General features: G+C 52.2%; 1 protein-coding gene across 2 annotated transcripts in view; it reads left to right on the plus strand.

Moving 5' to 3' along the window:
- Nucleotides 1-21939, plus strand: part of KCNIP1 (potassium voltage-gated channel interacting protein 1) — a 162953-nt gene that overhangs the window by 14806 nt on the left and 126208 nt on the right. The window lies entirely within an intron of this gene.

Below are 21939 nucleotides of genomic sequence, written 5' to 3' on the forward strand. Positions count from 1 at the left end.
AAGTGGCAGCACAAGGAGCTAGTCCCTCCCTTCTTTTCCTCCCCTTCTTGGCTGTCTTCCACTTCTTTGAAGCCACTGGAAACCCTGCTCAAAGGACAGAGAGGACACAGGAAGCTCCAACCCCCTGGCAGTTTTGCCTTTGCTTGACCTCCGTCTGCCTGGGACACAGGCTCCCCATTGCTGTGACATGTCAGGGACAGCCAGCAGACTCTCCTCCACCCAGACCCTGGCTTCTCTGAGCTTGTGAGCAAGTGTGACCTCCTCTCCCTGACCCACAAACCCTTTCTCTGCAAAAGAGCGATGCTACCTCCCTCCTAGGCTTGCGGGGGGGGGGGGGGGGGGTGGGGGGGGAGGTAATGGCTGAAGTGCTCACAGATGCAGATAGAGTGCAGACCCTGCAAGCACAGGGTCCAGGTTCAACCCACAGCACTGCTGCACCAGAGTGAGGCTCTCTTGTTCTCCCCCCACCCCCCGTTTGATAACAAGTCTGTTCTACAGGGTGCATGCAAAGTTCTTGTTCTGTAGTAGACCCTCCCAAGAACATTAATGGCTATTTTGGCTTAACTTTTTAAATTTTTTCCAGAGCTTTGCTCAGCTCCAGCCGATGGTGGTGCTGGGGATTCAAAGTGGGACCTCAGAGCCTCGGGCAGGAGAGTCTTTTGCAGAAGTTATGCTGTCTCCCAGGGTCTAGTGGCTACTGGCTTGACAAACAGAGGTCCTCAGGCAACCACAGCTGCAGCCCCAGCACCACTGGCTGCCAAGCCCTCAGCCATTGTCCATGGCAGAGGACGACCATTCATCCAGTACTCTCCTTCTTCTGATAGAACTGGACTCAGAAGCCTTCATACTCAGATGACTAGAGTTAGAGAGGGAGATGTGATGTGTCTTGGCATTCCAGCTCCAATCCAGTTCACACTCCCTCCTCAGGCACTCTGCTCTGTCTCCAGCCTCCCTCTCTCCCTCTCTCTGTATCCCTCTCTTCCTCTGTCTCCCTCTCCCTCTCTCAATCTTTCTCCTCCCTCCTCTCTCCTCACATTCTCTCTCCCTCTCTCTGTCTCCCTCTCTCCCTCTCTTACCTTCTCTCTCTCCTTCTCCCTCTCTCTCTCTCTCCTCTCTCCCTCTGTTTCCCTCTCCCTCCCCTCTCTCAATCTTTCTCTTCCCTCTCTCCCTCATCTTCTTTTTCCCTCTGTCTCCCTCCCTTACCCCCTCTCCCTCTCCTTCTCCCTCTCTCCCTCTTTCTCTCCCTCCCTCTGACTCTCTCCCTCTCTCCCTCCCTCTCCTTCTTTCCTTTTAGGCCTTTTGCCCTCTCCCTCTCCATCACCCACTCCCCACTCTCCAACTCTCTCCCTCTCCCTTTCTCTCTCAGTCACCCTCTCCCTTTCTCCCTCTCCCCTCCCTCTCTCACCCTGTCTCCTTTCACCCTCTCTTACCCTCTTTCTCCCACTCCCTCTCCCTGTTCCCCTCTCCTCCCTCTCCGACTCACTCTCCCTCCCTTCCCCTCTCGGTGTCAGACCAGAAGAAGTGATTCCTCAGAGGGCTGTAGCTGCTGTGAGCACAAGCCCTGATGTGTCAGTGGCTCTAAGCACAGAGCTGCAGCTGCCTTTCCTTTCACTGGAACATGTGGGCGTTTGTGGTGGTCAGTGTCTTTCCTCCACGTGGTGGCTCAGGGCCAAGCCATCTTCCATCCAGCTCACCCCAAGGGGGGAGATGGCGAATTCCTTAGCTCCTTTGTTTGCTTATTTGGTCACTGAGCTATCACCACTCCATAAGACTTCTTCATATATTCAGATAGACAGATGCCACAGCAGTGGAGCTTCCCCTAGTGCTGTAGGGACCACGCCTGGGGCGAGCACATAGCAAAGTAAGTGCAGGGTCCCAGCTGAGTTCCCTTGCTGGCCTGACATGAGGCTTCTTCACCACTGTGGCCCAGAGGTGACAAACACGCGGGGGGGGGGGGGGGGGGGGGGGGGGGGAGGTCCCTCTGGGGGAGACTTTGCTGCTGCCACCCGGGAGTATGGAGGTGGGGCAGAGTGAATGGCCTCAGGCTGGGTCCGCCCAGTGAGGTTTCCAAGACCTCTGAGCCCAGGGCCCAGGACCCTGGGGGCTGGGGGCTGGGAGGCCCCTGGGCAGTGGGCAGCCTGCAGGCCGGGCCCATCTCCTGAGATTATAATCATGGCAGCATCCTGTGGCCTCCAAGCCCACTGCAGGCCCTGAGTCAGAGCAGGGGGCCCATGGGAGACAATGAGGGGGTTCCAGGAAGCCACATAAGCTGGTGTGACCAGGCTAGGTGCCCAGGTCTGGAGGCTCCAGACTCCCTGAGGCCAGGGCCTGTGCTCTGTCTGGTGTCACATGAGCTAGTGGCTGGGAACAGACCATTGAGCTGTGCCTAAGAAGCCCACCCTCCATGCCAGGCTAATCACATGCTCAGGGCTCACTGGGGAGCCTGGTCAGACACCAGAGCCAGGACCCAGCAATGAGCCAGCCAGGACTCCAAGCCCGGCAGGGAAGAAGGTGGTAGCAGTCTGTGTCCCTAAGGTACTCCCTGGCTGGGCCAGGACTTGGCAGAGACACAGCCCAGGGAGGTAGGATGGGGCTTCTCTCTCCCTGTGTCTACCCCGTCACGTCAGGGATGCCCATCCCAGAGTCCTATGGGTGAATCACAGTGTCTCTCCTCGCAGGTGCCTACAGACTGGGGGGGAAGGGGGGGCTCTGCACCCACCTGAAGTTGGTATGTTGGCTGGCTGCCTGTTTCTGGTGCATTTGGCATCTCCTCTGTTCACCAGCCTCAAACCCAGTTTCCTGCCCCCTTCCCTGGTCCTTCACCCAATTCTCCTCTCTACCAGGAACACCCCAGCCCAGCACCCCCAACTCCCCAGTTAGAATCCAGAGTCCTTCCAATCCTTAGCTCTTTTTTAAAAAAAAAAAAAAAATATATATATATATATATATATATATATATATATATATATATATATTTGCCTCCAGGGTTATTGCTGGGCTCGGTGCCTGCACTATGAATCCACTGCTCCTGGAGACCATTTTTTCCCCATTTTTGCTGCCCTTGTTGTTGTTATTATTGTTGTTGGCTAGGACAGAGAGAAATGGAGAGAGGAGGGGAAAACAGAGGGGGAGAGAAAGACAGACACCTGCAGTCCTGCTTCACCGCCTGTGAAGCGACTCCCCTGCGGGTGGGGAGTCGAGGGCTCGAACCGGGACCCTTGCGCTGGTCCTCGTGCTTTGTACCATCTGTGTTTAATCCACTGCACCACCTCCTGACCTCCCAGTCCTCAGCTCTTACTCCCACCCCCTGCATAGCCCTGTGGCTCTGGGTCCTTGTGCAGCTTCTCCCTGGCCTCTGTGTCCCCCATGCAGCCCATACACCAGCCCATAAAGCCGTCTGAGCCTGGGCCACTTGGCATCTCCTGCCCGCTGTGCTTCCCGCTGTGCTTCTCCATACCTTCCATCGCACTTGGCGCCCGTGTGTCCCTGCGGGCTGTGTCCCAGTGTCCCAGCTCCTGCCCCATTTGTGAAAGCCGACTCCATTGGGGTTCCCCTGCCCATGTGCCCAGCCCTGGGACATGGCTCTGCTAGGGGTAGTGGGCAACTGTGAGTCAGCGGCTCTGGGTCTGAGTCTGGGGTCCACAAAGTGCAGTCAGGGCTGGCCTAATGCAAAGGGGTGAATAGTGAGAAAAAAGAAAAACAGATTTGAGGCAAATGGAAGGTGTGGGTGTAGGCACAGCCGAGGTGCCCGTTGGAGCACGGAACCAAATGTTTGAGGCTGCGCTTGTGGCTCCCGGGAAGCACCATGGGTGGTGCGACATCAGGAAAAGACTCAAGGGACGTCTGCCCCTGGGGCTGCAGACACTGCAGACCTGTGGGGACTCGTCTCATCTCCCAGGAACTCGGCCCTCCCACACCTGGGGCTGTGTGGCCTGGGTGGCTCAGGGCCTTGAGAGGGGCTGATGTTGACCTTTGTCACCTGAGGAAGGAGGGGGCAGCCTGCAGGTGGGATTGTTTTTGCAGAGGAGCAAGGTGGGAGGGAGCTCCCCAAAGGCCTGGGGGTGTGGTTCATGGAACTCCATGCCCTTGTGCACATGCACACACACATACACACATACACACATACACACACACACACGTGTACCTGTACATACACATACACATCTGTGCTCACCTAAGTGTACTCTCTCTCTCTCTCACACACACACACACACACACATCAGTGCTCACACACATGAAGGCCTGCCCTGGGCTCCCCCCCACACACCTGCCCTCCCTGGGCTCACACATGTTGAGGTGACCGGACCCCCCACCCCTGTCCATTCCTGACTCCCCAATTACACCAAACAAGCTTGAAAAAAAAAGAAAGAAAGACAGACAGAACTCCTGTGTTGAGTCAGGATGAGGTTGGTAGCCAGCTTCAGGCATTTCAGAATCCATGTTTACAGAAGCTCCAGAGACCCACAGAGTCACCTTCTCTGGGCTGCTTGGGGCGTGTCCGTGGGGATGGAGGGAGCTGAGGGGATGAGGGGGCCAGGCTCTTTTGGCCTCCCTGGTCTCCCCAGCTGGGGGCGACTGCAGCTGGAAGGAGATGGGTTCTGCCCTGCAGGTAGCCTGCCTCTCACCAGACAGCCCTCCCCCACCAAACCCCCCACCCCAGGCTGCTGAGCTCAGTCTCCAGGGCCGTGCAGCCAGCACTTACCTGGGCTATAGGAAGGAACTGCAGGTTGTCTCTGGGAATTTGGGTGGATGATGCTTCAAAGGCCAGTTAGACACACACACACACACACACACACACACACACACACACACACACACACCTGGGCCAGTGCAGAGAGCTGAGGCCAGAAGGAACAGGGAAGGTTGTGTCCCCTCCAAGGGCCTGGGGAAGTCCAGTCTCCTCCTGAGACTCCAGGAAGAGGCTTAAAACCCAGGGTCTTGTAGGTGCTGTCACCTTGGCTGTGGTAGCCTGTGGGAGCCAGGACTTTGGGGAGGTGGTTACCAGTGTCTGCTACTCTCCGCTCCCCTCCACCTCCGGGACCCTTTCTGGGGTCTCAAGACATCACAGACACACTGCAGGGGAGATAGTTGAGTAGACGGAGCACAGGACTTGCGAATATGAGGTCCCAAGTTGCCCCCCAACAGCTCTGCCTCTGCCAGGAAGATGCTCTGGTTCTCTGTCTCTAAATAGCTCCCATTTCATCCAGGAAGAAGGGAGCTTCCCCGGGGTTTGTTCTGGTCCCACCCCTCAGTGCAGGCCCAGGGGGGATGGTGACAGAATGTGGCATTGGTGCCTGCCCGGTGTTGAGCAGAGCTGGGCATCCGACTGGCTGGTACACAGTCTTCTACCTCAGAGACCGGCACGTCCCCCTCCCACCCCTGCAAGATGGGGATGGGCTGACGGGGTGGAGCTGAGCGTGTGTCCTGTCTGCACTTCTTCTTCTAGCGTTTGCCCTTCTTCCATAGCCAGTCAACAGCGTCAGGTTGAGCCTGATGTCAAGTTTCGAGACCTCCTTTGAATCTGGAGAGGTGGCAGTCGTTGACTATGTGGGTCATAGTCTGTCTGGAGCCGCAGGGGCAGTTCAGGTTGTCTCTGGCTCCCCAGCGATGGAACACAGCGGCGCACCGGCCATGGCCTATTCGATAGCGATTGAGGAGGGCCCAATCATAACGTGCTAGGTCAAAGCCGGGTTGACACTCGCAGGGGTCTGTGATGAGGTGTTTGTTCTTGACCTCAGCTGACTGCCAGCTCTGTTTCCAAGAGTCTGGAGCAGAGAAGTTCAGTGTAGGCGTAGGGGACCAGATTGGGTGACGAGACGTCAAGCGTTGGACAGGGTGGGCGAAGATATCCACGTATATTGGCAGGTCCGGTCGAGCGTAGACGTGGGAAATGAACTTAGATGATGCCGCATCCTGACGAATATCTGGCGGGGCGATGTTGCTAAGAACTGGCAGCCATAGAACCGGGGTGGAATGGATGGTTCCAGAAATTATCCTCATGGAGGAATGTAATTTGGAATCGACCAAGTGGACATGGGGGCTAGGGAACCATACTGGGGCACAGTATTCTGCAGTGGAATAGCATAATGCCAGAGATGATGATCGTAGTGTGGAAGCGCTCGCGCCCCATGAGGAGCTGGCCAGTCTTGCAATGATGTTGTTCCTCGCACCCACCTTTGCTGCAGTTTTTATGAGATGTTCGTGAAATGACAGGGTGCGATCGAGAGTAACGCCAAGATAGACTGGCTGGGCTTCATGCCGGATTCTCGTATCGTCAAGCTGCACATTAAGCTCACGCGAGGCCGAGGCATGGTGTAGATAGAAAACAGATGATACCGTTTTTGCAGTGCTAGGGATTAGTCACCATTTTTTACAGTAATCAGATATCAGAGACATGTCTTTCGTGAGTGTTTCCTCAAGGATGTCAAACTTGGATGCCTGAGTTGCACAGCAGATGTCATCATCGGTGTAGATGAACTTCCTTGAAGAAGTTTCTGGAAGGTCATTGATGTAAATATTAAATAGCGTAGGAGCCAGAACAGAGCCCTGGGGGAGGCCACTTGAGACAAGTCTCCATCTGCTAGACTTGTCACCCAGATGCACCCGGAATCTTCTGTTTTGGAGAAGAAACGATATAGTGTTGGCCACCCATGGAGGCAGGCATCTTGAGATCTTGACTAGGAGACCGCGGTGCCACACCGTGTCATAGGCTGCTGTGAGATCAACAAAGACAGCACCTGTCTTTAAATTCTTCTGGAATCCATGTTCAATGTAAGTTGAGAGGGCCAGGGCTTGTTCGCAGGTAGATCTTCCTGGGCGGAAACCAGCTTGGGCGGGTGATAGGAATTTCTCTGTAAGAGGACCTTTGAGCTCCCAGCCCCAAGAACCGAACCTTGCCTGCTTAAGGGGAGGGGAAGACTCACTGGTGTCCTTGTAGAGAAACCAGCAAGTGGGGACTTGGGTCCAGATGCTCCAAGGAACCATCTAGAGTGTGAGGGTGTGTGCATTCTGCTCTGCAGTGTGGCCTCTACCTCACAGGAGGTCGTAGCCTTGGGCTGTGGGCAGGTTTGCAGCCTACTGGGCCGGCAAGCTGGGGGTGAGGGGGAGACATCCTTCTGGAGACGCTAGAAAAGCCCCAGGGCTGGGTCTCACAGACCTGGAATGACAAAGAGTTGTACTTGTCCTGGTTCTGGGAAGGCAGGGGGCTCTCCATGTTGGGTGAAGGAGTGGGAGCAGAGAGGGGCCTTGCAGGAGGGCTGTGCTCTGGGTGCCTCCCACCCTGGCTCCGTCCTTACCACCCCATCTGTCCTCCCTCCTGTGACCATGGCACGTGTGTGTCACCCAGTGAGGACTGTGGGACTTTCCTGCAGTGGCCTCAATGGCCTGGCTCCATCACCAGGCACCCTGCCTTCTCAGACTCCCAGTTCCCGAGTGCCTCTGCAGGAGCACCTTGTGTGCACACAGGTGCCAGCGAGAGCAGGTGCTGTGGCTTGCAACCAAGAGCCCAGACAGGCGTCCCACCTCGGATGGTGCTGCTTGTGGCTTCTGTGCTTACTCTACTCATTTGTTTGTTTACTTTTGTGAGCAATGCTGGGTGGGAGGTGGTGAACCCAGAACCTGGCACATGTGCAGTGTGGCTGAGTCACCTCCTTGGCTGACTACCCCCAACCTCCTATGTTTGAGAGAGAGAGAGAGGGAGAGAGAGAGAGAGAGAGAGAGAGAGGGAGAAGGAGAGGAGGAGAAGCAGACAAAAAGAGGGAAAGGGAGAGGGGAAGAGGGAGAGGGAGAAGGGAAAAGGGAGAGGGGGAGGGGAAGAGGGAGAGGGAGAAGGGAAAAGGGAGGGGGGAGGGGAAGAGGGAGAGGGAGAAGGGAGAAGGAAGAGGGGAGAGGGGAAGAGGGAGAGGGAGAAGGGAAGAGGGGGAGGGGAAGAGGGAGAAGGGAAAAGGAAGAGGGGGAGGGGAAGAGGGAGAGGGAGAAGGGAAAAGGAAGAGGGGGAGGGGAAGAGGGAGAGGGAGAAGGGAAAAGGAAGAGGGGAGAGGGGAAGAGGGAGAGGGAGAAGGGAAGAGGAAGAGGGGGAGGGGAAGAGGGAGAGGGGGAAGGGAAGAGGAAGAGGGGGAGGGGAACAGAGATAGGGAGAGGGGAGGGGATAAGAATGGGGGAGAGGGAGAGGGGAAGAGGGGGAGAGAAGGGGAGAGGAAGAGGAGAAGAGAGGGACAGGGGAAGAGAGAGAGGGAGAGGGGAGGGGAGGGGATAAGAATGGGGGAGAGGGGGAGGGGAAGAGGGGGAGGGAAGGGGAGAGGAAGAGGAGAAGAGAGGGACAGGGGAAGAGAGAGAGGGAGAGGGCTAGTGGGAGAGGGAGGAAGGGAGGGGGAGAAGGGAGATAGGGAGGGGGAGGGGGAGAAAAGGAAAGAGAGAGGGAGAGTGAGGGGGAGGGGAGGGGAGAGAGAGAGGGGAAGAAGAGAAAGGGAATTGGGGAGAGGGTAGAGGGAGAGGGTAGGGGTGGGGGAGGAGAAGGAAGAGACCACTGCCACTTCACCCTCCATGGAGTTCCCTGGGTGCTGCCGTTAGTACTGGGGCTGGACCGCAGGGACTCCCAGATACTGAGTCCCCACCTGGTTGGGGGGCTTGTGTGGCTTAGCCCCCCCCCACTCCAGGAGACCACCTGAACTCAGGTGATAGAACCAGGTGACTTTTGGGGTCGCATACACCCCAGTGGGAAGCTAAAGGGAGGCTCTGCGAGGGGGTCCCGGGAAGCCTGCCCGTCCTTGGTCTGCCTTTCACGCGCGTGTGTGTGTGTGTGTGTGTGTGTGTGTGTGTGTGTGTGTGTGTGTGTGTGTGTGTGTGTGTGTTCCATCCTGGGGGGCAGGTGTCACACATGCAGATTTTCTGGGATCCCCTGGGCCTGGAGCTCCCCCCCCCCAGTGTCCCAGCCCAGTGGTGGGGCCCAGCTTCAGGGCCCCAGAAACTCAGGCAGGCATCTATTACATCCTATTACATAAGGGCAGATGGCAATTTCTGGAAATAAGGAGAGACTCAGCCCTCCCAGTGATGGCGACCCCTCCCTTTGGTACTTGCTGTCCTCAGAGCCCAGCATCTCATAATTGCTGAGCTCTTTTGTGCTGCTCCTGCCCTAATGAGGGCGTTTGAAGCATTTGCATAGTTGAGGAAACAGCATCCATGACTTTACCCACAATGCTGTGCTCCTCTCATCTTCTCCTGGGCCCTCAAGCTGACACTAGGTGAGGCTCCTGGAGGCCTCTAGAACCCCACCCTGGGCAGGCAGAAACAGTCTCGTGGCCCCTGGGTATTGGCTGCTGCTATCTCTTTTCTAGACACTCTCTCTTCTTTTAAATTTTTTATATTTATTTATTTATTGCCTTTTTTGTTGCCCTTGTTGTTTTACTGTTGTATTCATTATTGATGTCATCATTGTTGGATAGGACAGAGAGAAATGGAGAGAGGAGGGAAAGACAGAGGGGGAGAGAAAGACAGACACCTGCAGACCTGCTTCACCGCCTGTGAAGCGACTCCCCTGCAGGTGGGGAGCCAGGGGCTCGGACTGGAATCCTTTATGCTAGACACTTTCTTTTTATCGTGGGATTAAATGGTTTACAGACGACAGTAAAATACAGTAGTTGGTATATGTGTAATATATCTGTTTTCCACATCACAATCTAGGTCCTCCTCTGCCATCATGTCAGGACCTGACCCCCCCCACCCCGGCTCCCCCCACCCCAGAGTCCTTTACTTTGCTGCAACACACCAAACCCAGTCCAAGTTCTGCTCTGTGTTTCCCTTTTTGTTCTTATTTCTCCACTTGTTTTTTTAAAAAATATTTTTAAATGATCTTTATTGGATAGACAGCCAGAAATTGAGAGAAAGAGGGAAGCTAGAGAGGGAGAGAGACAGAGAGACACCTGCAGACCTGCTTCACCACATGCTTCACCACTGCAGGTAGGGACCGGGGGTTTGGACCCAGGTCCTTGTGCACTGTAGCATGTGCGCTCAACCAGGTGAGCCACCACCTGTCCCCCATTTCTCCACTTCTGTCCATGAGTGAGATCATCCCATATTCATCCTTCTCTTTCTGGCTGATGTTGCTTCACATGATTCCTTCAACCGCCATCCAAGATGAGGGGAAGAAGGTGAATTTGTCATTTTTTAAATATTTATTTATTTATTTTCCCTTTTATTGCTCTTATTGTTTTTTATTGTTATAGTGATTATTGTTGTTATTGATGTCGTTGTGAGATAGGACAGAGAGAATGGAGAGAGGAGGGGAAGACAGAGAGGGGGAGAGAAAGACAGACACTTGCAGACCTGTTTCACCACCTGTGAAGCGACTCCCCTGTAGGTGGGGAGCCAGGGGCTCGAACCCAGATCCTTAAGCCGGTCCTTGCACTTTGAGCCACGTGCGCTTAACCAGCTGCTCTACCGCCTGACTCCCCGAATTTGTCATTCTTAACAGCTAAATAGTATTCCATTGCCACAAACTCTTTTTACCTCAGTCACTGGGTCTCAGTCCACTCTTGGTCCCTGAACAGGGCAGCCCTGCTCTCTGCCAATTCTTGTCACAAACATCTCCTGACACCCCAGTCCTCCCAGCCCCAAGTTCCAAACACCCAGCACCCAGTTTGATGACTCTTCTACGGTGGGGTGGGTGGGTCTTGTGACCCCGGCAGGAATTTGGGACAGTTTGCATATGCCTAATGTCAGCGGGACTATGGAGCACACTCGCACGGGGATGTGGGTGCAGGGACTGCATAAGCAAAGACTTGCTGCAGCAGCTCTCTGGCCTGATGAGCTCCGTCACAGCACCCTCCTGCCCCTGGAGCTCCGGGCTGGCCTTCTCCTTGTGTAACTGACTTGGGGACTTTGGACTTTTTCCTATTCTCTTAGCTAGACTTCTCCCCACACCTTCACGTTCATGGTGATAGATAAATATATATATTTGCCTCCAGGGTTATTTCTGGGGCTCAGTGCCTGCACTATGAATCCACTGCTCCTGGAGGCCATCTCCCCCGCCCCCCTTTTGTTGTCCTTGTTGTTTATTGTTGTTGTCGGATAGGACAGAGAGAAATGGAGAGAGGAGGGGAAGACAGAGAGGGGGAGAGAAAGACAGACACCTGCAGACCTGCTTCACCACCTGTGAAGCGACCCCCCTGCAGGTGGGGAGTCTTGGGCTTGAACCAGGATCCGGCCCTTGTGCTTTGTACCATGTGTGCTTAACCCAGTGTGCCACCACCTGCCCCCCACAGTGATTTTTATAAATAAGCCTCTCACTTGTTTAACTTTAAAGGGAGCCTCCTGTTGTTTTACAAAGGGCACCCACAAGACCTCTCAGGCCACCCTGGAACCCTAGCCCACTTTCCCTTGCCCTTCCCTGAATGCATAGCTGCCTCCCGCATGGACCAGGAAGTGGGAAATTTATGCCCCTATAAAACCATCGCAGACACCATCAACACAGTCAGTGTAGCAGCCTCATCACTCATCTCAGACCGAACAAGTCCAATTTCAGCTCCAGTTCTCCATCAGAAAGCTGTGAGCTAGGAGGTGACATCTGTCCCAGCCACAGCGTTCAGCCTGTGGAGGGACTGGACCAACCTCGGGGTGGTGGTGTGGGAGCATCCTGAGGACTGGGAGGGACCCTTAGCTGGATGCTGCCCCTGGAATCTGAGCTCTACAGAGGCAGGAACTCCTGGGGCAGGTAATTCCTCCATATCCAGTTCTGCAGCCCAGAGGGGGACGGCGGTTTGCCCAGGCTCACACAGCAAGTCAGAGCAGAGCTCAGTGCCCAGAGCAGGAACTCCTGGTCCTGGCAGCCCCTCCCACCCATCTCTACTGCCTCCCTCCCAAGAGCTGGCTGCTTTCTGTCCACACGTTGTCCAGGACTTTTCTCTGTGCTAATCAGAAATCACCCCCTCCTCCCCAGAGCCTCCCCTCCCATCTCTCCACCCTCTGCAGGCAGGGCACAGCTGGAGCCACGTTCCCCTGCTGCTAGCTGAGGTCCCTAGGGTGGGGGATCCCCAGGGCCAGGGGGCCAGGCTCCGTTCCCTCCGCACACTGGCTGATGGAGAGATCAAGAGCCCGCCTGGGTCCCTGGGGTGGGAGCCTCCTGTCTCCCTCACTGTTCACCTGCTGTGAACCAGAGATTTGGTGGGGGAATGGTCTTGGCAAGCAGCCTCGAGCATTATCTGTCTGGAGCGGAGAGAGGCAGTCGCTTTGGAGAGATGGGGCTGAGGGAGCCAGACGCAGGGCCCGGGAGATGGATGGAGAGCCGGGAGGCAGATATGGGTTCTGGAAAAATCACTGCTGAGCAGGGACCAGGCCACTTGGCACTGAGATGGAGGTGGGATTGGGGGCAGGGCATTCCTTGGCACCTACAGCCAGCTCCCCCACACCCACCCACCTCCCACCACAGCCCTTCTTCCACCTCAGGGTGTGTGCCCCTCCCCTGAGGGCTGGCGACGGAGGTCTCCCTGCCTCAACAGAGCTCCCAGAATCTTCTCTCCTGCCAAGGCAGGATCGGGCTGCTTGAGGCAGCTTGGCATAGGAGCCCCACTCCTGATTCTGCTATGTGACCTTGACGTGTCACGTGGCCTATGGGTCCACGTGTCCTGTCCCCGTCACTGTGGCAGGAGGGAGGAATTCTCCAGTTTGCTTGGGATGGGCAGCCTCCTGTCTGCTGAGCGATCCAGTGCAGGCCTCGGAGTCCTGGGACCCTGGGCCAATGATGGTGCCCTCTGGGCCTCAGTCTCTCCATCTGCACAGTGGCTGTGAGGAGAGGCCTCCACCCAAAAGCCCGTGTGCTCCCAGGTCTTGTGGATTCACTCCCTCCCCCATTTCCTACCTGGGGACAGAAGGGGCTCTGGCTCTGCTGATGCAGACATGAGGGTGACTCAGGGTGTCTCTTGGTCCTTCTCCCCGTCACCGTGCCTGCACACACCCTTCTGTCTCTGTGCACCAGTGGACTGTCTCTGCGCTAGAAGCAGGGGTGTCCCTAACCCGGGTGCATGGCCTGTGTGTTCCCCACTGCCTACCAAGTGTCCCTTTGTCACTCCATCCTTCTGAGACCTGGCTGAGGTGGCCTTTCTCTGGCCACAGTCTGGCTTTCCATGTGGGAGTGACTCTGCCATGCCCAGCTCTGTGCTGAGCCCTTTACATGGGAGGCCTCTCCTCTCCCCAGTGGCCCCAGGAGGAGCTTCCCTGCCTCCCCCCACTTTGCAGATGAGGACACGAGGCCTGAGCAGGGGGTGCAGCCCAGCACTCTCCCCAGAGTGCCACTGGGTCTTGTGTATGGAAAATGAACCTGTTGAAGGCTGGAGACTGGCTGCCTCCTTAGCAGGGACTTGACCTCCCTCCCCTCAGGCCGGTCTTCTCCTGACCCGGCCTCATGCAAAGTGACCTTGGGAAGGGAGGGAGACACTATTAGCGGGGTCTCAGCCCAGAGACAGGACACGCTGAGGCAGTTAGCAGGAAGCTGTGTTTATTTCATGCCAGCATCGTTGACTCAGTGGGCTCTTATCAGCCAGGCTTGTCCTGCTATACATCGATCAGTTCTCCCCTAGTAACTCAGCAACAAGCTAAACAGGTTATTTTTTTCTGTATTTAGAGAGTACATTTTGTTTGGCTTATCAGCAGACTCTTAGAAGTCACAGATTCTAAGGCTGCTGAGCAAGCCCAGTTTGGTTGCAGCAGTAGAAAATCCCATCTATGCTGAGAGGTGGGGACGATGGCCACCAACTGCCTTCCCCTTCAGCTAAGAAGTTAACCCAGGGGGCTGGGTAAGTGCCTCATCCAGTTCAGCACACATATCTCCATGTATAATAACCCTGGGTTCGAGCACCTGCACCCGCATCCTGCCTGCTGGGAGGATGCTTCATGAGCAGTGAAGCAGGCCTGCAGGTGTCTGTCTTTCTCCCTCTCTATTACCCCTTCTCCTTTCAATTTCTCTCTGTCCCATCAAATAAAAATAGAAAGAAAAAAAAAAAGGAAAAATGGCCACCAGGAGCAATGGATTCCTAGTGCTGGCAAGCCCCTGTGATAACCCTGGAGGCAAAGACAGAAATAGAATTTAACCCTTAGCTCACAGAAAAGTTAACCCTTGCTTCTCTGCCTCAAGCTTTGCAGGAGCCAGCTCGGATGAGGCATCTCCCGCCCCTGCAGCCAGTAGTGACATCTGGAAGGGGGTTGGGAGCAAGGTGTCTCTGTCACAAGCATCCTACCCACAGCTTGTGTGGCCTGGGCTCCTGGTCACACAGCCCAAAGCCACACCGAGCCCAGACATAGCAGCTATGTACAAGCTCAGGCCCCGGGGTGACCTGCTGCGTCCGGGAAGCACCTGCAGGGCTGGGGTACACTCAGGTAAAGGCACTTAGCACTGACTAAGCACAAGGACCTATGCAAGGATCCCAGTTCAGGCCTTAGGCTCCCCACCTGCAGGGAAGTCACTTAGCAAGTGGTGAAGCAGGTCTGCAGGTGTCTCTCTTTCTCTCCCCTCTCAGTTCCTCTCTGTCCTGTCCAATAAAATAGAAAAAAATGGCTGCCAGGAGCAGTGGATTCATAGTGCCAGCACCAAGCTCCAGTGACAACCCTGGGGAGAGAGAGAGAGAGAGAGGGATTATACTTGAATAGTGCTCTGGCATCTCTCTCTTTCTCTCTCATAAATAATCTTTAAGATTTAACCCATAAGAATCAGAAAGTGTTGATTATACTGGAGGCATCCAACAGTCTAGCTGGATGGAACTTTCCTTGTTTCCTGTTTGGTTCTCACAGCATACTAAGGTGTGTCCTTGTAGTGTAGGTATCTTGGAGCCCAGCTGTTTCCAAAGGGTGTCTTCCAGTCTTCAGAGGATAGAGTCATTCACCCAGGAAACATCTGGAATCCTTGTTGATTTTCCTCTTCTCAGATGCTGACTGATTTAACTGCCAGCTCCCCCCATTTTCTGTTTACATGTGAATTGGGTAGTCATCCAACACCCCGGGCTAAATTCCTGACAGCCGGATCAATCTGGGAGACAGAGATATACCCACAGTCTACAAGCTGCGTGAGATCAGCCAACCCCGTCGCTGAGTCAGAGAGAAAGTTGTGTCAAGGGAGAGTAAACTTCAGTGTCAACTAAATATTTAACTGTCTGGTTCATTTATAAATATTTTAGTATTCAAAAGTCTTTTAATTCCCTGCCAAACCCCATCACTACACAGACTTCAATAATGACTTAGTTGTCAGATTCAACGTGACACAGTCATTTCTCAAGGAACTCAGAGTCCCTTCCTAGGTTGGTTCTTTCAAGTAGGAATATAGGTATTTTAACATGTACACTAACAAAGCCTAAATTTCATTTTTACCATTTGCTTTCGGAACAAGTATCTTCATTCATCTATGTTTTCTTGCGGCTGAGCAGTGGAACAATGGGTAGCACACATATCACTAGGCACAAGGACCCAGGTTCAAAGCTCAGGTCCCCACCTGCAGGAGACAGCTTCACAATCAAAGGAGCAGAGCTGCAGGTATGTCTCTCTCTACACCCTCCGACTGTGTTATAGTTCTCTGTCTGTGTCAGAAAAAGAAAAAAGAAAGAGGAAAAACAACTGTCACCAAAGTGATTGTGCAGACAGACACCAAGCCCCAACCCTGAGCCTGTTGCCTGTGTGTATGTGTAGGTGCATATGTAATGCATACTGGCTTTTCTTTTTTAAATTTTATTTACTTATTTATTGTTGGATAGAGAAATTGAGAGGAGAAGGAGGAGAGATAGAGAGGGAGAGAGACAGAGAGACACCTGCAGACCTGCTTCACTGCTTGCGAAGCGGACACACAAACCCCCCCCCCCCCCGCAGGTGGGGAGCTGGGGGCTCGAACTGGGATCCTTGCACCAGTCCTTGTGCTTCTCACCATGTGTGCTTAATCCAGTGCACCACTATCCAGACCCTGGTGGTTTATTTTTTAAATTCAAACTTTTCCAACTTCCTGAGCTACGAGAGAACTTTAGAACAGCCGAACTCTGTTATACTTAAGTAAGTCCCACAAGACATTATACAAGTTGTTGTTTCAAACATTCACCGTTCTTCATGTTAACTCAAATATTTCCTGGTAATCACGGTCTTCATTCTTTCTTACGATTTTGTGTTTCTGGAATAATTTTCGCTCAGTCTGACACTTTAGTTTGTCTTCTAGCCCTGACCTGATGGGTACTACATCTTTCAGATTTTAGCTTTGATTTGTGTAAACTTGTCTTTCTTTTGTTTCTTTTTGTCTTTTCAGAATGTCTTGTGGATGTAATACTGGAGTGCAGGTGTGTGATTTATTCTTAAATCGTAGCCCTTTAGAGATGTTTTCTAGAGTTGGTCTATTTTTAGTTGAGAAGGCAACAGTCTCATGGGTCTCTGGGAAAATAATTTGCTTCTTTTCTGTGACTGCCTTTGAGAATATCTCTCTGATGCTCCACAGTTTGTGAAGTGTGTAGCTGCTATTTGCTTTGTGTTTATCCTCTTGAGGAGTTCACTGGAGTTTTAAAAGCGGTGCGTTGGTGGTTTCCATCAGCTTGGGAAGCTCTTGCCTATTATCTTTACAAATACTGCTGCTGCTCAACTTCTCTCCTTGCTTCTGGGATTCCAGTTGGATCTTTGACAAAGTCCCAAGCTGTGCTTACACTTTTTTTTTTTTTATTGAATAGAGACAGAGAGAAATTGGGGAAGGTAGAGAGGGACAGAGACAGACTGACAGACACCTGCAGCCCTGCTTCACCACTTAGTAAACTTTCCCCTATAGGTGGAGACCAGAGGCTTGAACCCGAGTCCTTGTGAACTGTACCGTGTGTGCTTGGGCAGGCGTGTCACTGCCTGGCCCTCTGTTCTTACATTCTTTTTTAAAATTTTTAAAAAATATTTATTTATTTATTCATTCCCTTTTGTTGCTCTTGTTGTTTTATTGTTGTAGTTATTATTGTTGTTGTTATTGATGTCATCGTTGTCGGATAGGACAGGCAGAAATGGAGAGAGGAGGGGAAGACAGAGAGGGGGAGAGAAAGACAGACACCTGCAGACCTGCTTCACCGCCTGTGAAGCGACTCCCCTGCAGGTGGGAAGCCGGGGACTCGAACCGGGATCCTTACTCCGATCCTTTGCACCATGTGCGCTTAACTTGCTGCACCACCGCCCGACTCCCCTACATTCTTGTTTTTTAAATGTTCTTTTGTTCTTCTGTCCAGTTTTAGTGTGACAGCAACGTACAGTCCTGCCCTTAATCACTGACTCTACAGACCTCTGCTCTTGTTCTCTGTTATACCCACCCAAGTAAATTTAGATGTCTTCATGGTCCGAGTAACTGCTAAGAGATCATAGATTTCAGAATGTTTCCCACTGCCACCCACTGTTGTCCATCTTCTATCTTGTCTGACTCAATACTGGTAGTTAATGCGTTATATCATGACTGTCTTATCTAGGTCAGTCCTGGATTGCTTTTGTTACTTCTTTTTCTTCTTCCTCATTTTTTTTAAAAATGTGCTTCACACTTTCATTCTGTTTTTCGTTTGGGTGGTTTCATTTTGTTGGATCCAGAATATTTTTTTAATATTTATTTATTCCCTTTGTTGTTTTTTATTGTTGTAGTTATTGTTATTGTTGTTGTTATTGATGTCATTGTTCTTGGATAGGACAGAGAGAAATGGAGAGAGGAGGGAAGACAGAGAGGGGGAGAGAAAGACAGACACCTGCAGACCTGCTTCACCACTTGTGAAGCGACTCCCCTGCAGGTGGGGAGCCGGGGGCTTGAACCGGGATCCTTACGCCGGTCCTTGCGCTTGGCGCCACCTGCACTTAACCCTCTGTGCTACCGCCGACTCCCTGGAGCCAGAATCTTACACATACACAATTTCACGTCTCTCAGGCCAGCATTCTCATTCAGATAAAGAGACACGCAGAGAGAGGGAGAGGCAGCTCGGCACTGGAGTTTCACTCAGTGTCATGGCACCTCCTGTGGGGGGGTTGGGGTGTGTCATTTCAGTGTGCCAGTTCTGACACGGGACTCAGCCCTGCTGGCTGGTCGTGGCTGAGCACGGCTGTTGATGGAAAGCCCCACTGTCCTGTCCTCAACTCCCTAAGCAGGAACAGCACTTGGGCAATGTAGGTCAGGTGCCTCCCTCTCACTGAACTCTGCTTCTTGCGGACCCAAAGGGTCTGATAGAGATTTTCTCCCCAGACTCTGCGTTCGTTCTCTGCATCGAGCTCCAGGGAATTGCCTTCTATTTCTGGCTTCCCCGGTTTCCTCTCCATCACAGCAGCCCTGCATGACTGCACCGAGCTCTGCCGGTTTCCACTCCTCCCTGTAGACAGGCTCTTCCCCGGGCTGAGACCAGACCTCGACCCATGCTCAGAATCCCAGCGCTCCCAGGAAGAGGGCTGTCAGCAGTTGGCAGCTTAGCGGGGGAGGCCTCTCCCAGTGCAGCTTAGCTTCCATGTCCACAGCTCTCTGGAGTCTTCATAATGTCTTTTCTCACAGCTTTCTGTTTTTCTCATGGTTGTTCCTGTATGGTCGTATTACTGTAGCCACCTGAAAACCATCCATTATCATATTAAATCGAAGTTGGCAAACTAAACATGATTATTATTCATTTGTGTGATGATACTGGTTCAGACCTGCTCTTTTTCTAGTCCCTCATTCACCTGGTTATTGCTCTTAAAAACTCAACTCTTAGGGGCCAGTAAGTGGTGCATCTGATAGAGGACGCAGTTTACAGTGCACAAGGACCCGGTTCAAGGCCTCGGTCCTCACCAGCAGAAGGGAAGTGGTGAAGCAGGTCTGCAGGTGTCTCCCCCGCTCCCTCTCTATCTTACCCTCCCCTCAATTTTTCTGTCTCTATCCTAAATAAATAAAAATAATTTGAGTGGTGCACCTGGTTAAGTGCACATGGTTAAGCGCAAGGACCTGAACAAGGATCCTGGTTTGAGTCCTCGCTCCCCACCTTCAGGGGGAACACTTCACAAGTGGTGAAACAGGTCTGCAGGTGTCTCTGGATCTCTCCCTTGCTATCTCCCCCTCCTCTGTCAATTTCTCTCTGTCTTATCCAATAAAACAGCAAAAATGGCTGCCAGGGTTCATAGTGCCTTTACTGAGCACTGTGTGATAGCCAGGCTCCCAGTGAGAACCCTGGAGGCAATAAATAAATAAATACATAAATATTTTTTAAAAAAATAGAATCTCAACTCTTCTCTCTGGGTTAATCTTCCATCTGAGCAAGTTACAGCTTCTAAACTTTCCTTGGATGAAGATCTGTTTGGTGGTAAGCCCTCAGTGTTTTTAATCCCCCCCCCAAAAAAAAAGCCTTTAGTTTGCTCTCATTCCCAAAATATCATTTTCCCGGGTGAACTACATGTGCAGGTGGTCAATTATTTCCTCGTGAGGAACTGGAAATATCATTCTAGCACATTCTGGCTTCCGCTCTTACGGCTAAAGAGACAGCTGTTAGCCTAATTACTGTTTGTTTGTAGATGGACTAACGTCTCTGCTATTAATACTTCTCATGTTGGAGGGGTGCTCTCAAGAATCGTTCTGTGTGTCTCTGCATACCCAAGCCATTGGCCCTGGACAAGACCTCGAGTCCTGTCTGCTCTTCACATTTACAGTAGCCTTTCATCTCCCCCATCTTCGTCTTTCTAACCTGCATTCTGCAAGATCCTTGCTTCTGTGTCTGTGCTGGCTCCTTCCCCTGGAAGTGTCCAATTTGTTCTTGAGCTAACCTCACTCGTCTACTGAGGCCCTTGAGATGTTAATAGACTTTACACTTCTGGGTTTTGTCTATATGATTCTCTTTTAAATCTGCTAAGATATGCATAGAGAGCCTTATTACTTGTTAATAGTTTCAACTCTCTCTCTCTCTTTCTCATTCTTGCTCTCATTTTCAGGCTGCATCAAAGCCCTGCTCATGCACAATACAAAAGGTCTGCGACATGCACAATACAAAAGCCCTGCTCATGCACAATACAAAAGGTCTGCGACCTTTCCATATCTCATTTCTCTCATCTGTCTCTTTTTAGAGACAGAAGAAAATGGAGATGAGATGAGAGAGATGAGAGACCCCACAGCATCTCTCCCCCATCTATGGAGCCCCCCATCCCCCGTGCAGTCCACAGTGCTCCCCTGTGATACTGGAGTTTCATCCTGGACTCTACAAGGTGATGACAGGGCCCCACTAGACAAGCTCTCTCCCAACCCTCACCTTGTTTCACTAAATACACAAACACTGCCATATTCTATTCAGTATCCGATAGATAGATGACCCTGACCTGAGTGGCTTTGATGGTCTGATTTTGCTGTCCATAGCTACTGACGACTTTCCCACAGACCCACATATTCTTCCCTGATATATTTTCTTTAATTTTTTTAAAGATCTTTAATATTTATTTATTCCCTTGTGTTGCCATTGTTGTAGTTACTGTTGTTGTCATGGTCATTGGATAGGACAGAGAGAAATAGAGACAGGAGGGAAAGACAGAGAGGAGGAGAGAAAGATAGACACCTGCAGACCTGCTTCACTGCTTGAGAAGTGACACCCCCCCCCCCTTGCAGGGGAGCTGGGGCCTCGAACTGGGATCCTTACGCCGGTCCTTGTGCTTTGCACCACCCGTACTTGACCTGCTGCGCTACCGCCCGACTCCCTCCTGATATGTTTTATAGCTTCAATTTTTATCTCTGAGAGTCAAGTCAGGACATTTTTACTTGCCTTCCCCCTCCCCCCCAAAAAAAACCCCCAAAACTTGTCTGTTTCTTCTAACCATCAGGGAGAACATTCAAGCTAGGACCACTTTAAATTTAAGTTTGTATTTAATTTTTTGTTTATTTTATTTTGATTTTGTCCAAAAGGGGGCTAGTTTCTCAGACGTGGCACACCCTCTCTCTGCCCACACCTCTGCCAGCACCTCTGTAAGGCAGACTGGTTTCTGTGATGACTCCTTCCTCAGTCGGCTGCACATTTAGACTCGCCTTCTGAGAAACAGGCTTCACAGGGATCCAGTTGATATGATTCAGGTCCAGTACTGGTTTCTTAGCAGAATTTGTAGTTGACCTCAGGGATTGGCATAGTCCAGCAGGTTTTGTCTTCTCTCCCTCTTTCCCTCTCCCTCTCCCTCTCCCTCTCTCTCTCTTCCCCCTCCCTCTTTCTTCCTCCTTCCCTCCCTTCTTTCTTTCCTTCCTTCCCTCCTTCTTTCCTCCCTCCCTTCTTCCTTCCTTCCTTCCTTCCTTCCTTCCTTCCTTCCTTCCTTCCTTCCTATCTTCCCTCCTTTTCCCTCCTTTCTTCTTTTTCCCACCAGGGTTATTGCTAGGACTTAGTGCTTGCATGATGAATCCACTGCTTTTGGTCGTGTTTTTTGTTTGTTTGTTTGTTTTGTTTTCTTTTTTCTTTCTTTCTTTATTTATTTTCCCTTTTGTTGCCCTTACTGTTTTTCATTGTTGCTGTGGTTATTCTTGTTGTTATTGATATTTTTGTTGTAAGAGAGAAAGACAGAGAGAAATGGAGAAAAGAGGGGAAGACACAGAGAGGGAGAGAAAGACAGACACTTGCAGACCAGCTTCACCACTTGTGAAGCGACTCCCCTGCCGGTGGGGAGCCGGGGGCTCAAACCAGGATCCTTACTCTGGTCCTTGTGCTTCGTGCCACGTGCACTTAACCCGCTGTGCTACCGCCCGACTCCCTGTTTTGTTTTCTGATAAGAGAATGAGAGGCAGAAAGGCAGACAGAAGATGAGACACTGCAGCAAACTGCACTGCCAATGAAGTCTCCTTCCTGCAGGTGCTGTCTTAGGGTGATCAGGGTCTGGTCGAACCCAGCTCTTGTGCATGGTAGCATGAGGCACTCTACCAAGTGAGGCACCACCGAGCCCCCTCAGAGTACTGTGTTCATGGTTGCCCTGGACTAAGCCAGCTGTCCCTCTCTGGATAGAGCG

Source organism: Erinaceus europaeus, chromosome 9, assembly GCF_950295315.1.
Source record: "Erinaceus europaeus chromosome 9, mEriEur2.1, whole genome shotgun sequence".
NCBI classification, from domain to species: Eukaryota; Metazoa; Chordata; class Mammalia; order Eulipotyphla; family Erinaceidae; genus Erinaceus; species Erinaceus europaeus.